Here is a 24,207-nt window from a genome sequence, read left to right as displayed (position 1 = left end):
GTTGGATTTTGGTCAGAGCATTTTCAAAAAGCTATTGTTAATTAACTAAAATATCATCTTTGTGTGGATGAGAGGGCAAAACAGAGATATGTTTTTAATTAAATTATAAAAAAAAAATAACTAATAAAATTATAATTAAATTGCGATTCGTCAAACATAATCCATTTAGAAAATGTAATTATCAATTATATTGTCTGATATGTACATTCATCTGTATTATCTGCTTTATATTATATTAGTTCATCACACCATTATGTAACACCCTTTTCATGGTGTATGCAGTTCCGGACAGTTTGATTAAGAAAGTACAGGAAATATTCCTCAGAGATTGTGGTCCATACTGACATGATAGCATCACGCACGCAGTTACTGCAGATTTGTCGGCTGCACATCCATGATGCGAATCTCATGTCCCACCACATTCCAAAGGTGCCATATTGGATTAAGTCCTGGTGACTGTGGAGGCCGTTTGAGTACAGTGAACTCATTGTCATGCTCAAGACACCAGTCTGAGATGAACTTTATGACATAGCACGTTGTCCTGCTGGAAGTAGCCATCAGAAGATGAGTACACTGTGATCATAAAGGCATGGTCATGGTTTGCAGCAATACTCGTGTAGACTGTGGCATTGACACAATGCTTAATTGGTACTAATGGCCCTAAAGTGTGCCAAGAAAATATCCCCCACACCATAACACCACCATCACCAGCCTGATCCTTTGATGGATGGATCCCAGGATGGATCCTTGCTTTTTATGTTGTTGATGACAAATTCTGACTCTACCATCCAACTGTCGCACAGAAATCAAGACTTATCAGACCAGGCAACGTTTTCCAATCTTCTATTGTCCAATTTTGGTGAGCCTGCGCGAATAGTAGCCTCAGTTTCCTGTTCTTAGTTGACAGCATCCCGTGTGGTTTTCTGCTGCTGTTGCCCATCCGCCTCAAGGTTCGATGTGTTGTGCATTCATTGATGCTCTTCTGCATACCTCATTTGTAACGAGTGGCTATTTGAGTTACTGTTGCCTTTCTATCAGCTTGAACCAGTCTGGCCATTCTCCTCTGACCTCTGGTATCAACAAGGCATTTGCGCCCGCAGAACTGCCGCTCACTGGATATTTTCTCTTTTTCGGACCATTCTCTGTAAACCCTAGAGATGGTTGTGTGTGAAAATCTCAGTAGATCAGCAGTTTCTGAAATACTCAGCCCATCTGGCACCAACATGCCATGTTCAAAGTCACTTAAATCACATTTCTTCCCCATTCCGATGCTCGGTTTGCAACAGATCATCTTGACCATGTCTACAGTCTTAATTGCATTGAGTTGCAGCCATGCGTTTGGCTGATTAAAAATTTGCATTAACGTGCAGTTGGACAGGTGTACCTAATAAAGTGGCCGGTGAGTGTATATTGAATACAGGATTGTTCGTTAAAAAGATCTCATTACCAATCCTGTTTCATTATATACAGTATTTCTCGTTGTTATTTATAACAATTAACAATAAAAACTCAATCTGTTTTGTTGAGTTTAACGTATTCAGCACTGCATTCATCCATTTAAAAAGCAATATTTTTGAGCTCTGGTTTGACTTTTAAATTAAAGCTGTTTATTGCATATATTAGTTCATTGTATAGCTAACTTCTTAAAGTTTGACTCTTGGTGATATATAAGACTCTTTAACAACAAGCTGTTTTCATGACTTCACGATAATAGTATTTGGATTATAATAATACATCATGCTCAGGTTACCAACTAGGCGAACAATAGAATTAAAATCTCTGCCTTAAAGCAATTCATCTCACCTCACTTAAATACATTCACTAATAACACATTGCTGCTCCTGCAAATGAGAATTAAGAAGACAAATTATCCCTGTCTAATTTAGAAATCTTCAGTGTTTGCAGTGAGGTTGAGCATAATTATATTGGGAATTTAAGTATGAATGGATTTGCAGGTGCCTTTGTGCTGGAACTTATTAAAGAAGCAGGTGTGAAATGTCAGCGGTGAAAGCGTGTGTGTGTGTGTGTGTGGGTCTGATGTGTGAAGACCATTAAGTGCTCTAAACACAGCCATATGTGCTTCTCCGAGTCTTAAGTTTTCTGTCTAGAGAATAATAGCTCACGATGCTGTTTACTGTGACACGGTCTTTTACTGGTGATGCACCTGTTTTTCCAGACTAAAGGGAAATGGTTTTCTGAACAGGTCATCTGCTGTCTGCTGTGTTCAGGGGTTGACTGTCATTGACTTAGTGTTCTTCATCTGCAATCTTTAATTAAATGTCCTGAATGTTAAAACCTGAGAAAGAGAGGAGCAAAATCTACAGTGTTACTAAGCTTCACACAGTGTATGTAATCTTTTTTTATTATTTAATTAAGCTGTTCATACTCTCCTGCCTACCGTCAGACTATATAAATGCTATTAAAAGTTATATAAAAATCTGCTTTAAATGAGTATTACAAAGTCCCTTTAAGGCATGTCATTTCACTCAGAGCCCATCTTTCAAATGCCACTCGGGCAGCATGCTCGGGCATTCTGTCTGAATGGGAAAACATGAAATTCTCCAAAACTGCTTGCTAAGCTTACCATTGAATTTCATATTCGGAAGCACCAATAAAATTAAACAACAACTGACTGTTTAGTTTCATTTCTAAACATCTAAATCACACAAAATCTGCAGAAACTCACGTCTGGTCCGAGCCCCTCCACTGGAGTATTGTCAGTCTATAGCGATCGATGATTGGCTCCTGTACTAGAAGGCAGGCTTTATTCACCATATAGCGATCGATGATTGGCTCCTGTACTAGTAGTCGGGGCTTTATTCACCATATTTTACACTTTTCCCCATTCAAAAAGATACAAGTGACAGGTCTTGTGTATCATGATCACCAGTGACAAAGTCCCTTTAAGGCAAGTCATTTCACTTGGTGGCCCTCTTTGAATCGCCTCTCTGGCAGTTTGCTTGGGTGTTCTGTCTAAATAGGGAAACGTCAAATTCTCCAAAACTGTTTGCCAAGCTTACGATTACATTACATATTTGGAACCACCAATAAAATTAAGCAACAACTGTCTCAAGTTTCAACAAAATCTGCATATTTTCAGGGTGCCCAAGCTAATGCGCATGCACACTGGAAAGGAAGGAGATCATGACACCAACCTCATTAATGGCAGTGTTACACATTATCATCCTGAGGATAATGCTTCGTCAGCTGTTCTTCTGAAGTAATCCACAACTCGGTCTTGATGGCGAATCGCCTCCAGAAATGACAGCGACTCTTTGTTTACAAGTTTGTGGGGCTTGTTGAGTAGATATTGTCATGTGATGTGTGTTTGACAGGATGGACTGTACCTCGCGTTCATTTCATACAGATTACAAAACCAAAGAACTTTTGTTTTAAAGTGCACTTGGTTCATTTAAAAGTATAGATTTCAAGCTTTATGTTGATATATTTCTTATGTATGTGAAGCAAGTATTCACAGAGATTCCAGTGCATTTGTTGACTACAAAACCTTGTCGTAAAAGCGCACGTCTGGTAAGAGCTTCTCCCACGGAGAAACGTCAGTCTATAGCGATCGCTGATTGGCTCCTGTACTAGTAGGTGGGGCTCAATTCGCCATATTGACCGTTACACTTTTCCCTATTAACATCTATACGAGTGACACGTCTTGTGTATTCTAGAGTCTTTGCCAGTGATCCACTCCTGGCAGATTGCTGGTGAACTACACATCACACTAACGCACTACAATTCCCATCATGCCGTTTTACACACACAGGTTGCTGTTCACAACTGATGACTCACACGCAGCTGAATCCCGTCATAATGATGATCTGGACTACTTATACTCTGCATATACACCTTTTATACAACTTTTATACAACTTACAACTTTTATAAAATCGTTGTGCTGCACCTCTAGGAGGTTTGCTGAAGGTGTAGCTAACGTGCAGTAAGGGGTTTGCATCTTTAATAAACTATGACAGTTCGCATTCATTGATATGTAAGAATGATTAATAATTCCATATGAAGTAGTCCTTTAAAAGAGATGTCCCATCTTCAGTTTCGCGCTCAGGTGTGCTTTGCACTCACACAAGCATACCATGCCAGTACACAACTGAACCTTGCTCTGGACCACCTCTTCCTACCGGACCAGGGCCGGCCAAGGGAACTACCTCCAGGCACGATTTGAAACACTCACACTTGTCAAATAAACCAGGAAATGTGGTCAAACACGCCCTGGCACGGTTCGGATAGTCTAGTGTGAGAACATCTTTAGTCATTTAGCTGAAGCTTTTGTCCAAAGCAACTTATAGTTGAGGAGGCATTCAGCAAGAAGAGGCAATACACACAAGAAGTGCTAAATATACAAGGGAACTGATTTTTCTTTAGAATTAAGTGCTTAATTTAGGGGGAAATGGAAGGAGAAAGTGTTTTTTTTTTTTTGAGAGAGAGAGAAGAGTGCTTCTACAGGTGATTTGTCAAGCCCACTCACCAGTGAGAAGCACACTTTATAAATGCACAATGTTTTTTTATATGGAGTGATTGTAAGAATGTGTCTGGTGCAAATGTGAAAAAACTGGTGCAATTATCAGTTAAATTGTCAGAGAGATGAAAGAGTGTGTTTTCTACAGGTGGTTTGTCGAGCCCACTCACCAGTGTGAGGCCCACTCAGAATTAATAATGTTTTGGGGTTGTCGTGTGGTGAGGAAGGGGAGATAAGGGGAGTTTTGGTTTTGTGATACTCGTTAGAAACTGTAAATATAAATAATTTTTAATCATTTTGATTATGTAATGCTGTCTGTAGTCAATTACTGACCTTAAGAAAACACATTATGGTACATTATTTTGCAGTGATTTTTAAATAGAATATCTTGGGCTGGTCCACTTGACACCGTATTTTAAAAATGCTTTCTCAGATTTCTTTCCTCAACAAAAATGTTTACAACTATATGATTAATATGGCTGAGAAAAACTGTATAAAATGCTGTGGTTGTCAATTAATAATATTAAAAATATTAAATGTAAAAAGAAATTTTTAGAAACTGTAAAAGAAATTTCTGCATTTTAAGGTTAACTACCGTGTTTAATTAATTTTGTGTTATACACCAGTGGTTTGAAGTACTAACATCTACACATCATACCTTTGTTACACAGACAAAGACACAACCGTAAGCATGTGGTGATGAGAAAGTCAGCTGCTAAATACTATCATGGCAACACACATAACATTTAATTTAATGCAAGAAACGATATTTATAATTTATAATAACATTATTTAGGGAATTCTTACATTTTTACAGTTTTGTTACACTATTGAAGTTACAACCATTTTTACCATGTACTTCAAGGAACAAATGAAATAGTTTAAAGTTGTGTAATTTTTAAGGGAGGTTCGAGAATTTTGGCTGATAATTATAATAACTGTTTATAACACAGCTGGCATCACATCCTTTAATATAACATTAAAGTCTTATTAACCAATTACGTCATGTCTTAAAATTAACCAGCACAAATATCCAAGGTTATTTATTTTATTGAGTAGGTAATGACAACATTAAAATTAAAGCATTTATCAGTTGATACCGATATGGCAGTTAATATAAATTGTTCTTAACTTTTCAATTAATCTTTATTTCTATAGTGCTTTTACAATGTAAATTGTGTCAAAGCAGCTTAGCATAGAAGTTCTAGTAAATTGAAACTGTGTCAGTCCAGTTTTCAGAGTTGAAGTTCAGTTTTGTTCAGTTCAGTGTGGTTTATTTTTCACTGCTGAAGGTCCAAACACTGTAGAGCAAATCCATCGATGCGCAGCTCCACAAGTCCCAAACCAATCAAGCCAGTGACGGCAGTGGCGAAAAACAAAACTTCACCAATTGATGAAAGTAAATGGAAAAACCTCAAGAGAAACCAGGCTCAGTTGGGCACGACCATTTTTCCTCTGGCCAAACTTCTTGTGCAGAGCTGCAGTCTAGGCGCCGGAGGCTGGAGAACGGTAGATGTCCATCGTGGAGAAGCTGCAGGTGTGACTAGGTCACTAGTGGGTGTACAGGCTGGCCCACGGGATCAATGAGGAGACACGTTTGTCACTGGGGTTCTTCAGGAACCAGTCTCATGCTCTCCACTCCTCCATGACATCCACAGCATCTGATCAGGATACGGCCTGGTCCAGTGTAATGGAGACCTCGCGATAATGAAAAACAGACTAAGATAGAAGATGCTGTTCAAATTATAACGTCTATTGGGAAGTGTTCCCATCTCCGGTTGCCCTAATTAATTAATTAACTTTTCAACTTTTGGAATCTGATGGCATCTTAGCTCTTGTGGTATGGCAAAGACTCTGAGTTGATGCATTATGTCATCATGTATTTATATTGCATAATTTCTTGTTGAAATTAACATATGCAAATATTCTTTTGTGGTGGCGCAGTAGGTAGTGCTGTCGCCTCACAGCAAGAAGGTCGCTGGTTCGAGTCTCGGCTGGGTCAGTTGGTGTTTGTGTGGAGTTTGCATGCTCTCCCTGCATTCGCATGGGTTTCCTCCGGGTGCTCCGGTTTCCCCCATAGTCCAAAGACATGTGGTACATGTGAATTGGGTAGGCTAAATTGTCCGTAGTGATTGAGTGTGTATGGATGTTTCCCAAAAATGGGTTGCGGCTGGAATGGCGTTCACTGCGTAAAACAAATGCTAAATAAGTTGGTGGTTCATTCCGCTGTGGCGACCCCAGATTAATAAAGGAACTAAGCCGACAAGAAAATGAATGAATGAGATATTCTTTTGCAGGTTTAGTCGTCTTAAATGATATGCAAATATGATGGGTTATTTACTGTGTTGGACTGTATGTGTGAAGCAGCAAAGAGTAAACAGTTCATCCCAGCTGTTCCTCAACTGTGAGTTTCCCTAAACATTGTATTTTTGAGATTAATTGAGACTTTCTGGAATGAGGCTGAATTGCAGAAGCAGCAATTAAATTTTAGGTTGAAACTTTCTGTTGGCTGACTGCCAGCTCCGTTCTCCTTCTCTACAGCTCTCTGAGTTACCATGGAAACTGCTCTTTCCCCCATGTCTATCCCTCTTGCCTTCTTTTTATTCCATTACGGTGTCTTTTACCCACATCTTCCTCTTAAAAGAAAGGAAAACTGGTTGGGATTGGCGGCACATCCTCTATAAAGAACAGAAAGAGGTGAATGAATGTCTGCACTGGTCGTTCCAAAGGCCACATCATTGGCCTGAGCTGATCCCGTCTCCATTCTCCAGAAACCGTTGTTGCCAGTGACAAGGTGAAAACCACTTGGGGAGCTCTGACATTTCTACATACAATCACCTGACTGGCTCTGGAAATGTCCCCTTAAACATACACAATGGAGAGCTCTTGACATTTTTGTATTTATGTTATGTTGTATTTATATTCCTTCTAACAGCCATGCCATTCTCACAGGGAGTTAAACTGGCAAAGAGAGTCAAAATAAAAGTGGTCTTTTGTCACGTTGCCTTTTATTATGCAGTATCCATAAGAAAAAGGCTCTTTACATTTTTTAGGTTGGAATTTCCAGCCTATGTTCTTTGGAAATGCTAATTTTATTTCACAGTAATGATATCTTTCACAGTAAAGTTTTTTATGAAGGTATTTATTCCAGAAAATATTACAGAAGCACTTTTTATAATAGATATACTTGAATATTTAAAGGAAAATCACTTGATATTATTTGATTATTTTGTGTTTTATTTTTAAACTTAAAAGTATAGTAAACAAAACCTGATTTTAGATATGACAAGAAATTCCACTGTATTTCACAGTGGACAGACCTTATGATCATAAATCTTTCTCAAGTTGCCTCTTCTCACAGATATAAAATATACAGTGTATATCCCAAGTAACAGAAAAATAAAACTTAAATATGAAAATATAATTTTTTACATGGAGCGTCTTTCTCAGCCTCATGCATGCTGTATGTGAATTTGCCAAGCTCACTTTCTTGCATTTTGTAGTATACACAGAATTAGAATTAGAATCATTTTATGGTACAAATTTCATTTCGTGGTAACGGTATATACTGTCTCAACGCCCAGCACTAGCCTCAGCATATATTGCAAAATGTACATTTTGTACATTTCAGACATCCTTTTCCTGAAGATACACAAGAGCCGGGAAGTGTTGTAATCACCTAGCAAACCACTGACCTAAACCTTTTTCTAAAACCCAACCAATAGTGTTTTTAAAAGCAAATGTTACAGAAAAGTGCATAATAATAATAATTTTACCTTGATTTTACTTTGCCTTTTGTAAAAGATTTCACTGGACTCAAAACGCTCTGCACAACAGTGTACAAGGTAAGCTACTAAGCAAACTGACCATGCCAGAAAAGATATCATAGGGATATAGATAGGTGAGGCAAACTTATTTATCTGGTGTTCAACAAAGAACTGCATAAAAATAATTCTTTATATGTCCCTGTAAATATCATTAGTGTGAAAAGGAAAAGTTTTTGGCTTCATACTGCCCTGTAGTGTTTGTTTTACCTACTACAGTCAAATGTATGCTGACGTACATTTTGGAAGATTTCTAAAAATGAAGGCTGAAGCACGTATTCCCAATGAGCCTGTATTGCCTAGTAATGAATTTAGTTTGTAATTTCCTTAACCATTTATGCCACAGACATAAAATTGTTGAGAAGACTCATGTGGAGTAAATCCTATCACACTATTAAAAAGCTATTTATAGCTGAATCTTATGTTTTCTGCTCAGAATAAAGAGAAAGAAGTGCCGCCTTCAAAATAAGACAAACACACAACAATATGGACAGTTACATTAAATCAGGGCGAAATCGAAATGTACCATTCTTAGTTCTTCCTTCGAATGTTTAACAAAAATAACCTCCACTCTTGAAGAAACAGTATTTTGTGCTCACCAAGGAGAACAACCTGTCACTTACATGAGACTGACCAATAGAAAGCCACAGTGATTCACACTCCTTCGGCTTTTACCTTCTTCATCAGGAGTCACTACAGCGGAATGATTCGCCAATTACACTGGCACGTGTTTAACACACTACGGCCAATTTACTTCATTCAATTCACCTACAACCTACCACATGTCTTTAGACTGGAGGAAATCTAAGCACCTGGAGGAGGAAACTCATACAAACACAAGAAGAACATTCAATCTCTGCACAAAAAGGACTTCTTTCTCAGCTGGAACTCGAACCAGTACTTCTCTTGCTGCAAGCCAACCATGTTAACCACCGAGCCACCATGCTGCCCAAAGGTGGTCCAGCCATCCAGTGAACTAAAATCAAGTTTCAAAATCGAGAAGCTGTTTTAGTCTAATATATAAAACAACTTCCTTTGCATGCCAACTTTTTTCAATAGTATCTGGATGCAGACTTGGATTTGCAAGCTGAAACTGCATATCTCAGACTTGCAGTGTCAGACACAATGCACTCAATGGAGCTAGTGACGTCACTGTGGGGAGTAAGGTTAGGGGTGGGGTTAGGTGTGCGCATTAAAAAGCATTGCATGCAGCTCACCTTGGAACTGCACCAAATCTGCATCCAGATCCCTCTCACCTTTTTTAGCCTACTTAGTATATATTTTAATTTCACTGTGTTCCAAACTAAATATTGGCAGCTACACCTTTATGCAATAGATCACAAGTTTTAGTGAAGAAATAAAACACGAGTTTCAGTTATGAACAGTCTAAATCTAAAAAAAAAAACAGAATGCTTTTCTGAGATCATACTATACATGAATTTCACATAGGCAGTAGGCACATTTACCATTGTGTGAATTTCAGCAGACATCTATGAATCTATGAATTTCACATTATTGCGAAAGATTTGTTCAAGTTTGTTCCTAGAATTGTCAGTGAATCAACAGAAAGCTACTTGATTTGTTCTGTGCTTTATGACAAATTGTAAACTAATCTGTCCTCACATTAATAGAATATAAGCATGGCATTGTTCCATTAAAGAGAAGATGTTATCACAATTATTGTAAAGAATGATCAATTGTATGAGTGATGTCATTTTTTACTCTCATTTGCTTTCCTGGAGTGATGCACTATCCTGTTTCATTTAGAGTGAAATAAATATTGTGAGCTGAAATCATCTCAGGAGATTCACCTCAGCTTCACACATTTAGGGCCCTATCATACACCCGGCGCAAAGCGTGACGCAATTGTTGTTTGCTAGTTTCAGCTTGGCGCAAGAGTCGTTTTGACATTTTGTGCCACGCTGTTTAAATAGCAAATGTATTTGCGCTCATATGTTCGCCCATAGGCGTTCTGATCTAAAAAAGGAGGCGTGTTTAGGCACATTGCTGGCACGTAGCTATTTTGAGAAACTAGATTGTTCAATAGACCAGATCAAATCAGGTCTATAGTCCAGCGCAGAGTGCGTTAGTTGTGCGCCTCACTTACACATTGCTTAATACACACAGAGTGTACAGCAATACGCAAATATCTTTACATATGAAAAAGAATTAAAATATTAAGGATATATAAGATATAATAAGGATATATGGCCTATAGGATATAAATATAAAATATTAAAATATTACAAAACATATTATTTTCTAGCCTACATAAATATAAAAACCATACTTTCATGCCTTCATCTCGGGGGGGGGGCTTTTCAGTTTATTATTATTAGCAGTATCATTTATTATATGCATATTTATATTTGTTTTATTAAAAACAAGCTTAGATTTGCCCACCTGTCAGGTTTTAGATCATATGTGGCATAGCATGTGTATTGTTTGAATACACTTCGTTATTATTGTTCATTTATTCATTTCCTGGAAATTAGAACTGAATTTAGAAATAGTTTTGAAACAAATCTTTGCGCTTAATAAACTAAAATAATTATGTATAGGCTAATAGATGTCTGTGCGTACAACACGTTTCCCTATCCATGAAAGTGAAAGTAAATAACGAGGCTCATCTCTCATTCTCACACTGTAGATGCTTTGTTTAACTGTTTTATTGCTAGTGAAGCGCTCAGTTTTTCCACTTACAAATTCCGCCATGTAAATAGCAAATGCGCCGCGACGCAACTGATTCTTAAAGGGAATGGGAGATGAGACTCTGATTGGTTTATTCTTAAAACACACCTATAACTCATTAAGAGAATAAGTTCAACCCTGTAAGACCATGTGCCGTGGCGCAAAGAGGATTTTTCTGTCCTTAAAATAGCAAAAGTGGATTCTGACACGCCCTTAATGCGTTTGCGCCCTGCACTTTGCACTTTGCGCATGGATCGTCAAAATAGAGCCCTAGACTTTCCTGCTGCACGACTGGTGTTGATTTATTCATATAAAGAGCTTTCCTAATAACTGTTTTATGGAACAATTGCATGTGTATATTTGTACAATCATGTGTCTGAACAAGAGACAAATGAAAAAATAACCAAAACAATAAATCATAACTGGAAATAAATGTAGCTATTAATTCACTCCACAAATGCAGAAAAAACACCTCAAGTCAAACATTATTGCTCACATTTACTATGGCCAAAAAATATGTGTCTCCAATTGCTGTTTGAAGGAACAACAGCCATTGCACACAACTTTAGGCTTTAAAAAGTGTTTTGATAATTTTCCCATTTAAATCTTGACTCTTCTGTAGATACTTTGAGTACTAGGACTGTCAGGAAATTTAAAAAGTTGTTATTTTCTAGTCCAATATGGCTAGGAACTATACTCTCATTCTGTCATAATAATCAAGAAATATTGCTGCTGTACTATAGCTACAATGCAGGCGCAATATTATTACGCACCACCTAAATATGACTAAATTTTATCAATATAATCAACATGACCACCTGGTTACACTTAACCACCTGCGCATTGCAACCATGGAGAAATCGGTGAGAGACAATCCAGAACATATTTATTTTGGTGCAGATCCTGAAACATATCTATATGAACAAGAGTACACTGAAGATAAGCTTTTGGAACATGAAAGTCAAGATAGTGTAATATCATTGTGCCTGCTGCAGCTGTGATAATGCAGTAAAATTCCTTGATAATTACTCCGGAATGAGAGAATAATTCCAAGTCATATCAGCCTAAAAAATTGCAACTTTTATTTTTCATTTATTATTGGTCTTAGTACACATTGTAGCTACTGTATTGACCATTTTGAGGGATGTAAATAAAAACATTGTTCCTAACCTATTTCCTGTTTTACATTTTTAATTTTTATAGCTTTAGAGAATCCAAAAAGGTCCACATATTGATAAATAATGTAATGGCAGCTGTTTTAACATTAAGATATGACTTATTTGCCTCTTGTTACAGTTATGATATAGTTTGACAACAAGCAGGAAATGTTCATGGGCCAATGAAATTACCACATTGAAATGATCTATAAAAGAGTTAAGCTTTAAATAGAAAGATTATTGAAACTCTTTGGCCATTTTTGAATGAGATGCTAATGGTCTAATCTGATTCAATGATCTATGCAAAGCTAAGCTAAAAGTGCTCCAGCCAGACACATAGAATGGTTGAATGGATTCAAAAAGTTTTAACTTAACTGTTTAACTCAATGAGCAAAAAAGTGGATTGTTCCTTTAAGACATTTGCTATGTCAAATGCGTCATAGTAAATAAAGTGGTGCATAGCTTATTTTAGTTCCAACATGACAATGCCCCTGTGCATTTTGGACAGCTTTGCTGAATATAACAGGAGATTTGTTACTGAAATAAGACCTCATGGGTGCTGAGGTTCTGTGTGATATTGTTCCACAGCACCATCTGTTACACCACTCGCTTTGTTTTAAAATATTTGCTCCATTTAGTGAAGAATTGAACCTGTTGTTAGTTTCATGGAATAAGAGAAAATCTTTGTTTTTAAAGACCCCCCCCCCCCCCCCCCCCCCCCCCGTCTCAGCAGAGTGTTTTCACACCTCTAGTTTGAAAAAAGTCAGGAAAGTGGCAACACAAATACAGATGCAGGGGAGATAGACAGTTACTACGTTTACATGGGCATCAGTAATCGAATTATTTGCCTTAATCTGAATAAGACAATAATGTGATTAAGGTGTTTACAAGAGTTGCTTTTTGGGTGTTCCTTTCATGATCCTGTTTTACATGTTATAGCACATAAAACAATTAACATCACTATGGCCCTTCACTGACTTGGTAGGTGCAGAGAATAGTGTCAAACAGCCGTGTGTATAGACTATTCTGTCACAAAATGTGGCGAAAATCCTACACGATGGGAATTGTTTGATTATTGTGTTTATATGTTTACATTCGGAGAGCAGCATTTACAGCGGATCTATCAGACCATAATATTGTAGTGGTGTAACTGTAAACTAACTGTAACTAAATAATTTTGACTAAAATATGTCTTTAAAAACTGAAAGAGTACTGCTGACGATACTAACTAACTTTGCCATCTGAATAAACAAAGAACACTGATCACACACTTATCGAACCCATAGAGACAGGACAATCAACACAAACTTTAACCGCATGTTTTTTAAAAAGAAGACGAGTGGCAAATCCGGATTCCAACATTTCTAGATGCAAAAAGCTTTTGGTTGAAAAAGTGTTCCTTACAAACATATTTTTGTTGCGTGTTAGCAGACCACTGTAATCCACACATGTGGATCTGCACGCAAGCTGTGCAACCTTCATTGCGGCACACACTGATGACCCATGTCTCCAAACAATTCTACTATTCAATTTAATTCAACCTTTATTTGTGTAGCGCTTTTACAATGTACATTGTGTCAAAGCAGCTTCACATAGAAGATCATAGTAAATTGAAACAGTGTCAATTCAATTTTCAGTGTTTAAATTCAGTTCAGTTTAGCTCAGTTCAGTGTGGTTTAATAATCACTACTGAGAGTCCAAACACTGAAGAGCAAATCCTTCGATGCGCAGCACTACAGATCCTGAACCATGCAAGCCAGTGGTGACAATGGCGAGGAAAAAACTTCACCAATTGGCGAAGGTGAAGAATTAAAAAACCTTGAGAGAAACCAGGCTCAGTTGGGCACGACCATTTCTCCTCTGGCCAAACGTCTTGTGCAGAGCTGCAGTCTAGGCTCCGGAGGCTGGAGAATGCTGCACCTCGGTGTAGACACGTCTGTCTCTGGAGCGTAACAGGAATCACTCTCATGCTCTCCACTCCTTGATGACCACCACAGCAGCTGCTCAGGATACGGCCTGGTCCAGGATTATGGAAACCTTGGGATCATCTCATCGCTGGTCTTGGATCGAATCAGTGGCGCTGGATAGTCTGAGGGCCTCAGGATGCATATCCCCAGGTGGAAATAGAGAATAAAAGAATAATTAGCGTAGCTGCTGTTCATAGTGTAAATAAACAAGAGGCAAAAACCTGCGTGGGGCACATTCATGTATCATACCGCTAAGTGATGCATTGAGTGTATGAGTTACTAAAAAGATTGGTCTTTAATCTAGTTTTGAATTGCAAGAGTGTGTCTGAGCCTCGGACATTATCAGGAAGGCTTTTCCAGCGTTTACAAGCCATAAATGAGAAGGCTCAACCTCATTTATTTAACTTTGCTATTCTAGGTACTACCAGAAGCCCTAAGTTTTGAGATCTTAAAGAGCGAGTTGGATTGGAGTGAGACAGAAGATTGGTTAAATAAACAGGAGCTAGATTATTTAAAGCTTTATAGGTAAGAAGCTATATTTTAAATTCAATACGAAACTTAACAGGCAGCCAGTGTAAGGAGGATAAAATTGGGGTGATGTGATCAAATTTTCTAGACCTGGTAAGAACTCTGGCAGCTGCATTTTGTACTAGTTGAAGTTTATTAAAAGAGGATGCTGGGCAGCCAGCAAACAGAGCATTACAGTAATCCAGCCTTGAAGTCATTAAAGCATGATCTATCTTTTCTGCATCTGAGATGGATAGCATACTTCGTAACTTATAGCGATATTTCTCAGATGAAAGAAGGCAGTTTTTGTGACATTAGATATATGATTTTCAAAAGTTAAATTGCTGTCTAGTATGACACCCAGAGCTTTTATAGTAGAGCTAACGCTAACTTTGTATCCCTCTAATTGTAGGTCGAGTTGTGAGATCTGCTGTGTACAGGATTTAGGCCCAATAAATAATAATTCTGTTTTGTCTGAGTTTAAGAGAAGAACATTTTTGGTCATCCAGTCTTTAACATCTTTAATCGACTCAGTTAGCTTATACAGTACAGACATCTCATCAGGTTTAATAGAGTGCACTGATGGCTTTGAACAAAGTCTTTCTCATGAATTAATGTTGAATCTCAATGATGTCACTTTGTACCGGCCGGCAGAGACAGCCAATCTCTACGCTGGAATCTCTTATTTTAAATTACAGATTGAATTGGTAAATGTACGTGTAAATGAACTTGTAAATGTAATCTCAGACTTCTGGGTCCCATTGTATAGTGGGACATTCTCAGTACATGGTATTAAAAAAACTGAACATGATCCAACACTAGAGAGAACTGCTCCTTTGACGGACTACATCAAGCCTGTTGATTCCTGTTTTAATTGTATTATAATCTGTTAAGCTGCCAAGTCAGACTTCAAAACTGGGCTTTTCCCTCTCTGCAGTAAATTCCCTACACGCTCCTCTGTCATATTCAAATCTATGCTAATAGCGTATTATGCCCAATAAGAAAGCAGTCAGAGTGCCCCATTACCGTACACAGTAGTCACTGCCAAGCAGATACAGGCAATTTCCGTTAATTAGCACTCCTTGAAAATGAAGCTATAACGGTGAGAACGGCTGTGTGTTTTATTATAGGAAGCATCAGAGGGAATTGAGCCTCGGTTGAATCATGCATCATTACGCTGGTGTACCTGAGGCTCTTCAGTTTGCCTCAGCCATTGACACAGAACATACTGCTAAATAAAGGCAACATGCAGTAGACTTTACTAGCATCATAACACTGCAAACATTTACAATCATATTTAAGCTTATACCATAGATATTTACATTAGATGTTGCCTACCCTGTTGTTGTCTATTGGAAGGAATGTGTCAATAGAGCCGCCATTTTAGTACAGGGTAGCGCTCCTTAGAAAAGAATGTGAGACCAAGGTGCAGTGGATGACTGGCCATCCGGAGCCATAAATATATAGACCTATATATATATATATATATATATATATATATATATATATATATATATATATATATATATATATATATATATATATATGATTGGGAGTTTTCCCGGTGGTTAGTTTGTAATTTTATTTTTTAAATTGCGAAAATTATCATTTTTACATCACTTTTCTATATAAATGGGTAAGTAAACGCACAGGCATTCCTGACAAAGAGCATGAGTTTGTGTGCATGTAAATGTATTATCCTTCCTCCCTGTTAAATCTAATCCATGTCCTGAAACACACCCCCTCTTCTGCTTTCACTTCTCATTCTAACGGAGGAAGAGATTAGTTTGAGAATGAATCTTTGTATGAATGACTTGTGAGAACCATCGATATCCCTGTATCTCAATGTGCTTATCCACATTTCTGATCTAAATGGTATATAATATTTGTATTATTCAATAATTTATGGTGAACAGTATGCACGTTGAGGCGCAACCACTGTTATGTGATCAAGCACCCTTATACGTTACTTCAAAAACTAGCGTTACTTCACCTAGTTGACAATAGTATACATTTCTGGCATCAGCAACTTATCATATTTCATTTACATTGTTTGCTGATTTTATTAAACAAAACTAGCATAAGCCTAGTATTTAGTGCGAGTTGATGCTACTTTGCCTCATGGTCCGTATAGTAAGTGACGTACTCCAGTCAATAACGTTACTTGTTTAGCACAAAAGTTTGTAACAAACAAAAACGTTAAAAAAACATTACCTATGAAATGTTATGTCTTTATGCTTTGTTTTCTTTGTTTGCTCATTACTACGCAGCACAAAAGTCCAGCATCTTCACATTGGCTTTAGTCTTGACTAGGGCGGTTGAATGACTGTTGTCCTGGGAGCCCTGTACAAATGTGGCGGCGGTATTGACGCATGCTCAGGGTCCGTATGCGATATCTACTGTATATATCTATGAGCTTATACACTGTAAAAATGCAGGGTTCTACACAATTCCTTTATGTTCTCCCAAGTTACAGAAATTGATTAAGTTCACTTCTGTCATGTGCGGGGATCAAAGCGAAGAACAACAGAGATGAGGATCCAACTGCAGGTAAAATAAGAATATATTTAAGGCAAACAAGGACAAACAGAAGTGGCTGGTACAAAAAGGGCAATCCAAAAACGTGGTCAAAAAACAGGGATAAGGTCATACTAGGCAGAAAAACAAGAACAACGATAAACATTTAAAATACAAACAGGCAAAAACAAGACGCTAGGACATGCAAGGTACATACATCCAAGACTCGGTGATAAGCATAATCTGTCAGGAAGGATCGCGACAACTTCATCGGTTTTACAAATTTAAGTTGATTGTACATAAAACAATTGTCCCAAAAAATGTAAAAAAAAAAAAAAATGTGTTGTTTCAACTCTTAAAAAAACAATTAACAAGCAGCAAAAGTATTTTTTTTTTCTATACATATAAATATTTTTTAAACTCTCTATAAATATATAATAAATATATGAAAAGTAGTAAAAATATAGTAAAAGTATAGTAAAGTACACACATGTAAATACACTTTTATTTACATTTTATTTACACATTTATTTTGGATGCAATGAATTGTGATGAATGTTTTGATAGCACAAATTTTAAAGTAGTGGTGGCACAGTGGTTCAGTGGTAAGCACTGTTGCCTCACAGCAAGAAGGTCACTGATTCGAACCCCGGCTGGGTCAGTTGCCATTTCTTTGTGGAGTTTGCATGTTCTTCCAGTGTTCACGTGGGTTTTTTCTGGGTGCTCTGGTTTCTCCCACAGTCTAAAGACATGTGGTATAGGTGAATTGACAAAACTAAATTGGCCGTAGTGTGTGTCAATTTGAGAGTGTGTGGGTGTTTCCAAGTACTGGGTTGTGGCTGGAAAGGTATCCGCTGCATAAAACATATGCTGGATAAGTTGTGGCAACTCCTGATCAGTAAGGCACTAAGCTGAAAGACAATGAAATGAAATAATATTAATGTTTAATGTTAAAATACATTCAATGGAATCTTCCTCAGTGGCTTTGTTCACTATAGGATCTTGTTGACATTTTATTTGGGGACTTTACTTAAGGTTCGTACTGTTGGAAGGGCAGGTATTATCATGCTTATTCCCTCAGGTCTGCCTTCAGATTTAGAGTTGAATTACGCATCAAGATAAATCTATCCTGCCAGACTGGTCTCAGTCCAAATCTCCAGTGGCCTGACTATCACAGCGCACATTAGAGTTGAGTGTTGAGATTCTGTTACAAAAGACAACTCCAACTGCCTATCACGAAACTGAAGAGGATCTTCCTATCGAGAGAGAAAGAGGATAGAAATATAGAGCTGAAACTGCAAGAGAAAGAAAGACAGGAGGTGCATTAATGGATGTCCAATGAAGACTTTTTAATTAAACATGGGGGATTGGGCAGTGAGCAGATAGACATGCATAAGAAACAATCTCATGGGAAATCTGGTGATGTTTTAATGAATCCTACTGGGCATCAATACAAGCTGTGTTTTATGTGTTTTGAACAGGTGGAAAACCTTTTTTTTGCCCTAAACCTACCTGGTATGGTAGCTATATGCCCTAGACACTTCTTGATTTGATTTCGATTGCATTGTCAAAAAAGGTATGAAAGGTGTTTCTAGGCAAATACCTTTTCAAAATCTTTTTTATCCACTTCATTTATTCTAAAAGGGCATATTTGTTAGAGCTAACCAAATATTAGCACCTTTTATCATGGACATTGTTTTCTGAGAGTGTACTGTTTTAGCTAACTGTATATTTTAGCTAACATAAGTTTTTACTTACCTATAAAATTCTTTCTGCTTAATTTTGCAATCCAGCTAACAGGAAACATTCTGTAACAATGCTTAAATGTTCGTACACAACATTATTAAAATACAGTTGTTGGAACATTCTTGTTATGATAATAGAAAAATGATCTTAGAACAATGTTTTAGGATGAATATTTCTGATGAATGTTCTCATAATGTTCTATTAACATTTTAAATAACGTTCTGAGAGCATTAACATAATATGAGGCTAAAATGTTAAGAAATTGTTTTGAATAATGTTATTACAAAAGCTAAAATTTACTTTAAAACACCATCTGACAAACTGGACATTTCATTAACATTCACAAAATAACATTATGTAACTTAATGTGAACAGTTTTAGAACCTAAAATTCATAGCTTGGAATCTTTTTGAATTGTTTTAATAAATCATTCGCCATATGGAGTCATTTGTTTATGGCAGGAGTGTACAAACTCAGCTTTGCAGGGCCACTGTCTTGCAGAGTTTAGCTTAAACCCAAATTAGACCAATCTAAACCAGCCAATCAAGCTCTTTCTAGTTATCCTAGAAGCTTTGGAGTGTTAAGCCAAGGTGGAGCTAAACTCTGCAGGACACCGGCACCGTCTGGATACACTGTAAAAAATTGCAGGGTTCCACACAATGTTAATGTTATGTGCTATACTTTTTATATAGTTTAACAGTTATCACATTAAACTGTGGGATGATAATCTGTTGTGTAACTTATCAGACATGCTAGGCTATCATTACACAATTAACAGCTTTACAATGCAATAATTTAATAGGCATTAAAACTGCAGGTACAGTAAGTCTGCTTTCACAATTTCAGTCTTCATCTTTCTACCTCTCATAACCTTGGGGAGATATGCCTATAATTATATTGCTGTAAAAGCTATGATCTTTCAAGCCTTTCACTACACACACATACACACACAAATTGGCTTCTCAGCAAGTTGGTGTTTATTTTATTTTATCTATATTTTATATTTATTTCTTTATTTATTAAACTAATTGAGTTCAAGATTCTATTTAGTGACCTTGCCAAGAGGTCTGCAACACACATATTTTAAAAACTAAATAATACAGTTTGAAACTTTCAAACAAAACCAATTAAAACACATGTGGTTGTGCTATTTAGCACATATAAGTGTTTTTTTGGTTCTTGTGGAACCAATTTAAATGCTACAAAGCCCTAGTATTGATTCTTTAATTGTTCTTTGGGGTGGTTAAGGTGCTACATATCACCATCTTTAAGGATGTAGGCGCTATTTTGGGTGCTAACACTTTTAGTGCCATTTAGCACCATTTTCGTGTAACAGTAATATATCCTCTTATGTCTGCATGCTCAAGCTGATGTGTTGTTGTTCTTCAACTGAACTGAAGACAACACAATTCTTGTAAAACATTTATTTTTACAAATTGTAAAGATTAAGTTCAAGTAAATTAATGGTTTTGTATTGGGATGGCATGAATGAATTTTGTTGGTTTAACTTGCTGGCAAGTGGTTGTTTAGTTTATTCATACATCCTTTGTGTGGGATTGCATGAAGACATAATGTTGACATTTTTAGGTGTTTTAAGTTAAGAGAAAGACCTGTTTGAGTTTAATCTTTTCTTAATTTGAAGATTTATACAATGTACAAGTTAAGTTACTTGTTGTGGTGCATATATCAGCTCACACAGCTTTTTTTGCTCAGCTCTGTGTCACAATACGGAGGTAAGTACCACCCCGTGGCATAAATTTTACACACAAAATGCAGACATATGTACACGCAAGCACATATTTCTTGGTTCTCAAAAATTTATCCCTGGGCACATTTTCTGAATGAGTTTTCTGAATGAGTTGCAGTCATGCTTTGGGTGTTGGTTGCTTTGCTAACAACATTGATGTTTGTTGCTTCTCTCGAGCTAATGCTAGTTCTGAAATTAGTTTCAGTCAGTGATAACCATTAACAAAGCAGTTGTGGAGTTAAATTTAAGCTTAAATTTGAACTAAATAAATAAAAATAACAGAAAATGATGTTCAAATTTAGTGATTAAGATGAATTGTCTGCACAAGAGTAAGCTGGGTTCCAGGCAAGTTTGATTCACAATATAATTCAAATGAAAGTGATTTGACATCATCATTGGCTCAAAATCAATGTTTCTCTTGGGTTTTAATTGCCTAAAATAATTGAAATTTCTGAAAAAAATGTCAAATGGAGCTATAATTTTCTTACAAAACCTAAAACTGTACTTTTTAAAGTTAATAGAATTCACAACAGTTCTTTGTCAGAAATTACAAAAAAAATCTACAAAAATTAGTGAATTAGTGGAATTTTGTGTCATAATTAAAATAAATTTCAAAAACATTTAATTTTTTTAGACTTATGATCTTAGATCTGTCCTTTTGTTTGTTTTATAAGTCATTTTTGCATTCATTTATAAAGAACAATAAAGAAAACAAACTGCATGGTTACGTTACTAAAGAACATCTCTATGTCTAAACACTGTTCACAAGGCTATTCGCTTTGACAGATCTGTGTTTTAACAAAATTGACAAAATGTCAACGTATGGTTTTACCCCTGGAAATGCAGCTTCTGTACACATACACAGTATATTACTACTTTGAGATACTGAAGCAAATCCCAACCTCCAGTGTGTTTTTTTTATTGTCTTCAGTTGACTTCGTCCATTAGAGTTTCACTGAGGCTTTACACACAGACAAGAAGCATTACGCGTTGCTCCAGATGTTCTAGCAAGGGGAAAATCACCTGTGGGCCAAACTTAGACATGCTCAACACCTGCTGGAACAAAGAGTGTTGACAGTTCAATACTAAATCCTTCAATGAGTGGGTGCAGACCAAAGTCATAAAAATACAAAAATATTGCTTCAAAATCAGGACTGGCCAAAAAAATCATGTCTCACTATATCACTGTAATTATAATGTTGTTTTATTTGCATTAAAATATGTAAGTTTGACTGCCAGTATTACATTTTTTGTTGCAATTAATTATTGAAGCTTTTATCATGATATACTGTGCTATCATAGTTCATGATATTGGCCTAAGATGCAAAAAAAATTACTTGAACAGGTATAATAATCAAAAAATACTTGTTTAGTACATTGCTGTATTGTATATGTTTAGAGTGTACAAATCTTTTAACTAATTCAATTGTAGAAGGATGATAATTGATAATTCACAGAAGTGTAAAGTACTAAAATTAGTGTAATCGGGGAGTTTTTCTCAGGATTTGTAATTTACTAAGTAAAAATGTGTACTTTTACTTTCCATTGAGTACATTTTTAGTGCAGTATCGGCACTTTTACTCAACTATTTGCAGTCACTACTTTATATTTTCTTGTTTATGTGATTCCTGTCCAATCAAATCACACAAAGAAAGTAAATTCTACCATACTGAACTACCTCAAGACATGGGTGATTTTAAAATGCAGCAAACCGTTTGGAAGCATTAAATGTGTCCAAGAAGATGTCCAAAATCTTTATACGCAATGACCGAGAGACTATTTAGACTGCTTATCACTGTTGAGAAGATGACAAATGCTTACTGTATGAAGACTGAAATCGCTAAATGGCCTTAAATAATCACTAAATGCACTACAGAATGTTACATTTACACATCCCTGCACAAATTGCATGTAAACCCATCAGCTTTTCACAGTGTAATACTCAATACTCACTACTCTTAAGTTCTTTTAAAAGGGCTACTTTTTACACATACTTTGAGTATTATTTACAAAAGATACCTTTACTCTACTTGTGCTACGTTTTTAGGCATAAGTAATGGTACTTTTACTTGAGTATGATTTTTCAGTACTCTTCACTACTAACGCTATAGAATAAAGTTTCTTTAGTAATTGTCAGTTAATGCATTAGAATCAACAGTGAGAAATAGCCGTATTATAGTAGGTATGTTGGTTCTAGAAAAACGATTAAGACTTTTAATTTTAATGTGTTGTTATTAGGCATTAAATAACAAATTAACATCACCTAAGATTAATAAATGTTGTTTTAGTTGTCATTAAATTGACTTTAGTTAAATTAACTTCCATTTAAGGAATGTTCTGGCAAAAATTCTGTCATAATTTTCTCATTATTCACTTGTCACAAAACTGTTTATGTCTTTCTTCTGCTGAACACAAAATAAGAAAAATGCTGCAAACCTGTAAGCATAGTTTTTATTTTTCCTACTATGGAAGTCAGCAGTTACACATGTTTTCCATTTTTATTTGATGATACATAAAAAGCATTCTAGAAGTTTCAATAATAAATCACTATTCTGCATATTAAGTGCCAATGATATCAATAGTGAACAGGCTCCTTTCATGATATATTGAACTATTGTACAGTATATCACCATTTATTTAATGTACAGTACTGTATTTGTCACTTTACTTCTCCAAGTCATATTGTGGCGACATCACATTATTTACTAATAATGTTGGCATTTCTGTGTGTAGTTTGCATGTTTTCTCCATGTTTGCGTTGGTTTCCTCTGGGTGCTCCGGTTTCCCCCACAAGTTCAAAGACATGAGCTATAGGTGAATTGGATAAGCTAATTTGGCTGTATGTATGAGTGTGTGTGTGAATGTGAGAGTGTATGGGTGTTTCCCAGTACTGGGTTGCGGCTGGAAGGGCATCCGCTGTATAAAACCTATGTCAGAATAGTTGGCGGTTCATTCCACTGTGGTGACCCCTGATAAATAAGCCATGCATGCCGTTGTAATGTATGTAGGGATGTCCCCAAGTCATTTGAATTTGAGTATTTACCAATACCAAACAGAAACCCGATCTGATACTTCTAAAACAAAAAAAAAGAATAAAGAAGAGCAAAGAAACCGATCCAGGATGTTCCTTATTTTTCATTTAATTCACCTTATTTTAACATTCAACAACTCTGTTAACAAACAGAGCGCTTCTGTGAGGTAGCTTCAACAATCAAGTATAAACAATCAATTCTTCACTTTTGGACTTTAGTGCAACAGTAAATATAAACAAAAATCTAATATAAAAACAAATAGCACCTTAAAATAGCAACTTAAAATACGTGCCACTGCATAAAGATGTGTCAAAAAATAATGAGAATATACAGTTGAAGTCAGAATTATTAGCCCCCCTGGTTATTTTTCACCAATTTCTGTTTAACGGAGAAAAGATTTTTGCAACACATTTCTAAACATGATAGTTTTAATAACTCATTTCTAATAACTGATTTATTTTATCTTTGCCATGATGACAGTAAATAATATTTGACTAGATATTTCTCAAGACACTTCTATACAGCTTAGTGACATTTAAA

The sequence above is a fragment of the Danio aesculapii genome, chromosome 9, assembly GCF_903798145.1.
Source record: "Danio aesculapii chromosome 9, fDanAes4.1, whole genome shotgun sequence".
Taxonomy (NCBI): domain Eukaryota; kingdom Metazoa; phylum Chordata; class Actinopteri; order Cypriniformes; family Danionidae; genus Danio; species Danio aesculapii.
This window is presented reverse-complemented; position numbering follows the sequence as displayed.